The sequence below is a fragment of the Triticum urartu genome, chromosome 2, assembly GCF_003073215.2.
Source record: "Triticum urartu cultivar G1812 chromosome 2, Tu2.1, whole genome shotgun sequence".
NCBI lineage: Eukaryota > Viridiplantae > Streptophyta > Magnoliopsida > Poales > Poaceae > Triticum > Triticum urartu.
The window spans coordinates 655,047,321-655,056,214 of NC_053023.1; positions in this window are offsets into that span (position 1 = coordinate 655,047,321).

The window sequence follows — 8,894 nt, forward strand, 5'->3', positions numbered from 1 at the left end:
AGGCCCGCCTCATGGTATCCAAGTTGAAAGAGATAAGTTGAACAAGTACGGTCGTCCTTTATTGGGATGTACTATTAAACCAAAATTGGGATTATCCGCAAAAAATTATGGTAGAGCGTGTTATGAGTGTCTACGTGGTGGACTTGATTTTACCAAAGATGATGAAAACGTAAACTCACAACCATTTATGCGCTGGAGAGACCGTTTTGTCTTTTGTGCCGAAGCTATTTATAAATCACAGGCCGAAACCGGTGAAATCAAGGGGCATTACTTGAATGCGACTGCGGGTACATGTGAAGAAATGATTAAGAGAGCTGTATTTGCAAGAGAATTAGGTGTCATTTCATAGTATATATGTTCCTCATAGTAAGTTTAAACATTATTCTCCCATATTTGTACATGTACTTTCACGATGTACTTATGCATCAGAGGAAAACAATCATGCTACACTTAAGGTTTGCATGCAAGCCGCTGTGAAGCGAAAGGCTCATCATTTTTCATTTACTGTAAGCTGGATTAAAGGTCGGTGATTGGTCGGTTTAAGCTGTAATTTTCACACACATCCTTTCAGCAGCGCCTTGGTCCTGTCAAAATGTTCGTTGAGCCTAAGGCTGGTCACAATGGGCAAGAACATAAGCTAGTAACTTACACACTTTCCTAGACTGTTACTACCTCCATAGTGGATAGGAACATTTATGTAGTGTCATGCAACGATGTATTTATTAGGTTATAGACTCATTATTTTTTGGAGTGTGTAATGTTTCGGTAACTTAGCTAATTACCACAAGCACCTCTCTCTTTATTAAATATGTGCCACATAAGTAAAGTTGTATTGGAGTATGTGATGTTACTCCTAAGTTCCTCCCACGAACAGAGGTAGGCCTTGTGACGTATCGACGCCAACGCAAACGCAAACGCCATGATGAATTGATGTATGTAAACATCGACATGTTGCATCCTCCCATGGTACGTATCATTCATGGCGAGAGATGCGGGGCAATGAAGACGGGGCGGGCGTTACCATTAAGGTGGTCACCGAGAGATGCGTCTTGCGCTCTTGCTGCGCCTGAAACGGCGTGGGAAGGACGACGTACCCGCTGCCCGAAACTTGAACCGCAACCGGCCAGCCCAGCCCCGGTCCTGAACCCACTTGGTACGTCGCCACGCCAAACGGTCGCAGCCTTTTCTCGTCCACCAGTCTCTCTGAGGCTCTGAGCCCCCGCGCGCGCACGGTCGGCGGCCCCGGCCCCATGATGGCCGTCGTACAGCCTCCTGTAGCCAGAAAGCGCCCGGACGCTGCCGCCGCGCCCGTGGCCGCGCGACGCCCACGTCGCCCCCGCCCCCCGCCGCTGCGAGAAGAGAGAGAGAGTTATTGGGATGGGCTCTGCTGCCGCCGCGCCTGCGCGTGAAATTAAGAGTAACCGGGCGAGCGAGCGAGCGTGCAGTGGAGCTGCGGAAGGGAAGGGCCAGACAGAAGCGACGAGGGCGGGGCGGTGCGGCGCGGGGCAGGATAGGGTTGGGCTTTGCGGCAGGGTGGGAGACCACGCTAGTAGTTCCACGTAGTACGAGCGCAGCTAGCCTTAGCGCCATTGCCTCCGTGCTTGCTTGCCGCTCCTTTGACCGCGCTGTGACTGTGATATCCCCCATTAATTCAGATCGCCATCATCATGGCCAGGGCAGGCCAGCTGATCCTCCTTTGATTTGATTTGGCGCCACCCCGCATCGCGCAACAGTGGCACGTTTCCTCTCTCCTCTCCTCTGGTCCACTTGGCGGCCGCCCGGTCTCGGATCCGACGCCCGGGCCACGAGCTGGGCGGACGGCGCGCGTCCGATCGGGAATGGGCGAGTGGGATCGGCTGCCCGAGACCCGCGAGCGGGAGTGGAGTGCTACTCTGGCCCCGGTACGTGCACTGTACTTGGAGATATTGGTGGCTGCATGAATGGGCGTGCCGGAAGAAAGCCTAGCCTAGCGAATGGGGGTGGGGGACCGGGGTAGGAGTAATTGGATGTTTATCTGCCGCACACCCGCGTGTACCACAGTAATGCCCTGTGAGATTCCAAGTGTCTTTTCGTACTACTCATAGACTTCTCATGAGTGGTAGATTTTTTTAGTCTCGTTTAAAATAGTACTCCCCCCATTCACAAATTTATGATGTTTTGAATATTTTAATACAAATTACATACGGATAGAAATGAGTCAATAAACACACTAAAACATGTTTACACACATTTGATTTACAAAAATGTTAAAAAAAGTTATATTAGTGAACGGAGGTAAATGTACTTTTCAATGGCCGCCCTTGCACGACTAGCTACAACGGCTATTGTCCCCAGCCTCCTACCTCCGCCAACCAACCCTACGGACTCATTTGTTCATAGGAAAAGTGAAGGTAAATTGTAGTAATAGAAGAAAAAAAATCTATGATGATATTGTTTATGTGTTTGGGTTAAAGGAATGGGGTAAAGAAATAATAGAGGAAATTTTCCTTTGGACCCAATCTTAAAAGAAAAACATTTCTAAACTCTGTTTGGACCTCCTTTTCAAATTCCTTAATGACATAATAACATTCTAGCTATACAGATAAAATTTAACTTGACTATGTATTTGGATTCCTGTGAACCAAACATCTAATTTGACAACATTCATGTGCTTATCATCCCTTTATTTTGCACAAGCTATATATAGAGGTACTACTACTAGCAGAAGCAACAACAACTACAAGTCGCAAAAAAAGAACAAATATAACAACAAATTCATACGCTATGTAGATGTGGTGGTTTCCCGCGGCTTGGTTGTTGTGCGTGCCAGCATGCAATGGCTGCCTGTAATGGGTTTCAGCCGCTTGGCCTGCCAATCCAAGGCTCTTGGTGGCTTGTCCCAGTGAGCGGCGATGTGGTGGTCGTTGTTTTGACCTGGGGCCGTCTTTGGCCATGGTGGTAGATAGTAGCGTCGCTCCTGCGTGAGTACCAGGGGCGAAACCTCAAGCAGTCGGGCCGGCCCCAACCAGAAGTGTGGGAGCATGGTGATGGTTCGCTATGGGAAACAGGACGTGCTCCATCCGGCCCTTGCCCCAAGCCGTTGTCACCAATGGCTCCCACCAAGGATGGATCAGCCTCACCAAGGACGCGTGCATTGGCTGCAAACGCCAACCTAGACGACGCAGAATAATGCGATGACACCGTGACGACTACGAGCGGCATTTTAGACAATGCAGAATGATGAGACGACGGTGGCGATAGCCCTGCACGTGGCAGATCTGGCACACTGTGTTCGATGCGCAGTAGCAATCATTTGGCTGCCGATGCAAGTATTCGATGTTGATGGTTGGTCATGCCATTGGTATCTACTCCCGTTCCTAAATATTTATCTTTCTAGATATTTTAACAAATGACTATATACGAAGCAAAATAAGTGAATCTACACTCTAAAATATGTCTACATACATCCGTATGTGGTAGCCATTTAAAATGTCTAGAAAGATAATTATTTAGAAACAGAGGGAGTAGCTGACATCTTGCTAGGCGTCATCTGTTCACACAAGGGACCCGAGGGCAATGACCATGAGGACGTAGTGGATGTTGCAGGCCGGTTCACGTCGGTGTGAAGTACGACACATCGGCTTCACATCATGGCCGACCCCTCGATGACTGTGTTGATGGTCTATGCTGGGAACATACCCCTCCCCAATTTGCTAACGCCACTATGACCTGGCTTGGAGTATTGGCAGACGTGACTACAGAGGGTTCATTTTCAAGAAGGTGATTAAAACACCGCTTCATGTTTAAGGTGAAAACTCTTTGTCTGGTCTTTAATGGCCGAGCTCAGCGGCGATGAATTTGTGTCGCTATCGTGTTGAATGTGTTGTCTTTTTGTTGTTGTGCTGACCTTTAGTGGTTGACCGCGACACTAAAATGAAAATCCTTGTCCTGGCCATCTCGGGCCGAGTGTGAGAATGTCGTGAGATTATTTTATCCTTCTTGAAGACATTGTTGTGGATGAAGTCGACTTAGTCATAAGTACTTTATTCATATCATGTAACGATTCTGTCGTAGTTGGCTTTATTTTATAGTATTCCACTTGTTGATAACTTTATTCATATCATGAATGTGTGCATTACAATGACGTACAGGTCGGGCGTTTCAACTTCATTGTTGGATAAAAGTGGAAAATGCGGAGGTGTGGGTGAACCATTAAAACCCCTAAAATCTCACAAGTTCTTTGGATGTATAAAAAAATCATTTTGTACTCAGAAATTAAAATGCAACCTCTTTAATCATTCCATGACAGTATGGGTGTGCGGAGATGGCCCCCATTTTCCCTGTGACCTTTCATTCATCCGATCTTTGGAGGATGGTGAACAGCGCATGTTGAAAACTTTGGACTCATCTCAATATGTTATTATTTAATAGTATAGGTAATGAAGGTGGTGCATGGAATGTGGTACACTTTTGGCTTCACCCACATATGTAGGCTTTAAAATGGCATCTGTTCCTTCGGCCCTTGTCATCCAGCTGTCACCTACAAAAAGTTCACTTGGGGATCTCGTGGAAGAATGAGTATCACGTGGGTCTAAGAGCATGTATAGCTGTCTCAAACCCATCTCATATGCTCGGACGGGCCGCCCGGTCACTATCCAATCATGTTTTTTTATCCAGACAGTCTCCTCAAACTGCCCTCAAACGCTCGGGCTGACTTCATATCCAGCCCAAATATGAGACGGATATGGGACGCCCGGGCACGCTCACCACGTCGGACCCGATAGCCCGACCCCATCCCAAAGTACATCAAATCCACCCCAGAGCTGCTGGATCCATTTGCTCTTTCCTATCTTCTTCCTCCTTCGCGCCGTCCGGCTCGCAGCTCCGCCGCCGTGCGCGCTCCGCAACCGTTCCTAGCCTCTGCGCCAGCAGCTCCGGTGGAGCAGTCCTCTCTCCCATCCTCGCCGTGAGGGACGTCATCTCCGTCCGGACGCCACCGAGGTACGTCCGGCAACTCTATGACTCCGCCTTGCACTTGATGTGTTCTACACATTGTCTGACCGGATTTTTTGTAATTTTGTTAGGGAAAACGATGGATTCCGATGCTTCGTCGGACGAGAGTATGGATAGACGGAGCTTGACCAAATGATTCAAGATGAGTTTTTCGATTCTTCAGATTCGGACGAAGAAGTGGACATGATCATGCTCATGAGCATGCAAGAGGAAATGGACCGCCAAGTGGAACATATTCCCAACTTCAAAGGCTTAATCAAAGAAAGAAGAATGAACGATTGGGATAGGGTGTGATAACCCACAACTATAGGGGATCGCAACAGCTTTCGAGGGTAGAATATTCAACCTAAATTTATTGATTCGACACAAGGGGAGCCAAAGAATATTCTCAAGTATTAGCAGCTGAGTTGTCAATTCAACCACACCTGGAAACTTAGTATCTGCAGCAAAGTGTTTAGTAGCACAATAATATGATAGTGGTGGTAGCAGCAACAAAAGTAAAGACAACAAAAGTAATGTTTTTGGTATTTTGTAGTGATTGTAACAGTAGCAGCGGGAAAGTAAATAAACGTAAACCAGTATATGGAAAACTCGTAGGCACCGGATCAGTGATGGATAATTATGCCGGATGCGGTTCATCATGTAACAGCCATAACATAGGGTGACACAGAACTAGCTCCAATTCATCAATGTAATGTAGGCATGTATTCCGTATATAGTCATACGTGCTTATGGAAAAGAACTTGCATGACATCTTTTGTCCTACCCTCCCGTGGCAGCGGGGTCCTATTGAAACTTAAGGGATATTAAGGCCTTCTTTTAATAGAGAACCGGAACAAAGCATTAGCACATAGTAAATACATGAACTCCTCAAATTATGGTCATCACCGAGAGTGGTCCCGATTATTGTCACTTCAGGGTTGCCGGATCATAACACATAGTAGGTGACTATAGACTTGCAAGATAGGATCAAGAACTCACATATATTCATGAAAACATAATAGGTTCAGATCTGAAATCATGGCACTCGGGCCCTAGTGACAAGCATTAAGCATAGCAAAGTCATAGCAACATCAATCTCAGAACATAATGGATACTAAGGATCAAACCCTAACAAAACTAACTCGATTACATGATAAATCTCATCCAACCCATCACCGTCCAGCAAGCCTATGATGGAATTACTCATGCACGGCGGTGAGCATCATGAAATTGGTGATGGAGGATGGTTGATGATGATGACGACGGCGACGAACCCCCCTCTCCGGAGCCCCGAACAGACTCCAGATCAGCCCTCCCGAGAGGTTTTAGGGCTTGACGGCGTCTCCGTATCGTAAAACGCGATGATTTCTTCTTTCTGATTTTTCTCTCTCCAAAAGCAAATATATAGAGTTGGAGTTGGCGTTGGAGGGCATCCAGGGGGCCCACGAGGTAGGGGGGCGCGCCCTAGGGGGGGAACCCTTGTGAGAAGGGTGTGGGCCCCCTGGTCATCATCTTTGGCGAGGATTTTTTGTTATTTTTTCTAAGATGTTCCGTGGAGTTTCAGGTCATTCCGAGAATATTTGTTTTCTGCACATAAAACAACACCATGGCAATTCTGCTGAAAACAACGTCAGTCCGGGTTAGTTCCATTCAAATCATACAAGTTAGAGTCCAAAACAAGGGCAAAAGTGTTTGGAAAAGTAGATACGACGGAGACGTATCAACTCCCCCAAGCTTAAACCCTTGCTTGTCCTCAAGCAATTCAGTTGACAAACTGAAAGAAAGAAAAACTTTTACAAACTCTGTTTGCTCTTGTTGTTGTAACTATGTCAAGCCAGCATTCAAGTTTTCTGCATAGATCATAACTAACCACATTTGCAATAATTCTCAGGTCTCATAATTACTCATATCAATAGCATAATCAACTAGCAAGTCATAATAATAAATCTCGGATGACAACACTTTCTCAAAACAATCATAATATGATATAACAAGATGGTATCTCGCTAGCCCTTTCTAAGACCGCAAAACATAAACGCAGAGCACCTTTAAAGATCAAGGAGTGACTAGACATTGTAATTCATGGTAAAAGAGATCCAATCATAGTCATACCCAATATAAATCTACAGTGATTAATGCAAATGACGGCTGTGCTCTCCAGCTAGTGCTTTTTAATAAGAGGGTGATGAATCGACATAAAAGTAAATGGATAGGCCCTTCGCAGAGGGAAGTAGGGATTTGTAGAGGTGCTAGAGCTCGGTTTTGAAATAGAGATAAATTGTATTTTGAGCGGTATACTTTCATTGTCAACGTAACAAATAAGAGATGTCGCTATCTTCCATGCTAAACACATTATAGGCGGTTCCCAAACAGAATGGTAAAGTTTATACTCCCCCTCCACCAACAAGCATCAATCCATGGCTTGCTCAAAACAACGAGTACCTCCAACATACATCAGGTCCTAGGGGGAGTTTTGTTTGCAATTAATTTTGATTTAGTTTGCATAAAGCATGGGACTGAGCATCCCGGTGACCAGCCATTTTCTCGTGAGTGAGGAGCGGAGTCCACTCCTCTTGAGAATAACCCGCCTAACACGAAAGATAAGGACAACCTTGGTTGATACATGAGCTATTCGAGCATACAAAACAGAATGTTTATTTGAAGGTTTAGAATTTGGCACATACAAATTTACTTGGAACGGCAGGTAGATACCGCATATAGGAAGGTATGGTGGACTCATCTAGAATAACTTTGGGGTTTAAGGGATTGGATGCACAAACAGTATTCCCGCTTAGTACAAGTGAAGGCTAGCAAAAGACTGGGAAGCGACCAACTAGAGAGCGACAACAGCCATGTACATGCATTAAAATTAATAAACATTGGATGCAAGCATGAGTAGGATATAATCCACCATGAACATAAATATCGTGAAGGCTATGTTGATTTTGTTTCAACTACATGCGTGAACATGTGCCAAGTCAAGTCACTTAAATCATTCAAAGGAGGATACCACCCCATCATACCACATCATAATCATCTCAATAGCATGTTGGCACACAAGGTAAATCATTATAACTCATAGCTAATCAAGCATGGCACAAGCAACTATGATCTCTAATTATCATTGCAAACATGTTTATTCATAATAAGCTGAATCAAGAACGAGGGGCTCATCATATTTACAAAAACAAAAGAGGTCGACTTCATACCAGCTTTTCTCATCTCAGTCAGTCCATCATATATCATCATAATTGCCTTTCACTTGCACGACCGAACGATGTGAATAATAATAAGGGTGCACGTGCATTGGACTAAGCTGGAATCTGCGAGCATTCAATAAACAGGAGAAGACAAGGCAACATGGGCTCTTGGTTAAATCAACAATAATGCATATAAGAGCCACTTCAACAATTTAATTATGGTCTTCTCCTACTGACCCCCAAAGAAAAGAAAAGAAATAAAACTATTTACACGGGAAAGGTCCCAACAAGCAAAAGAAGAACGGAAAATATTTTTAGGTTTTCTTTTTAATTATTACTACTACAGCAGAAAAATAAACTACTACTAATTTTTTTGGTTTTTCTTAAGGTTTAACAAATACACAAGAAGAAAGCAGGAAAAAGAAAATAAACTAGCATGGATATTACAATGAAAAAGTATGAGCACCGACATCTAGCAATGAGTGTGTGTGAACATAAATGTAATGTCAGTGAGAAATACGTACTCCCCCAAGCTTAGGCTTTTGGCCTAAGTTGGTCTATGGCCACGGCTGGCCTGGCGGATATCCATAATAATAGTTGTTGGGGTCGTAATGTGATGAGGAATAGTTAGGATCATACTGATGTGCAGCGGTTATCGCCTGCTGAGCTGCAACATGGAGTCGAGCTGCCTCCTTTCTCCTCTCATACTCTTCTGCCTCC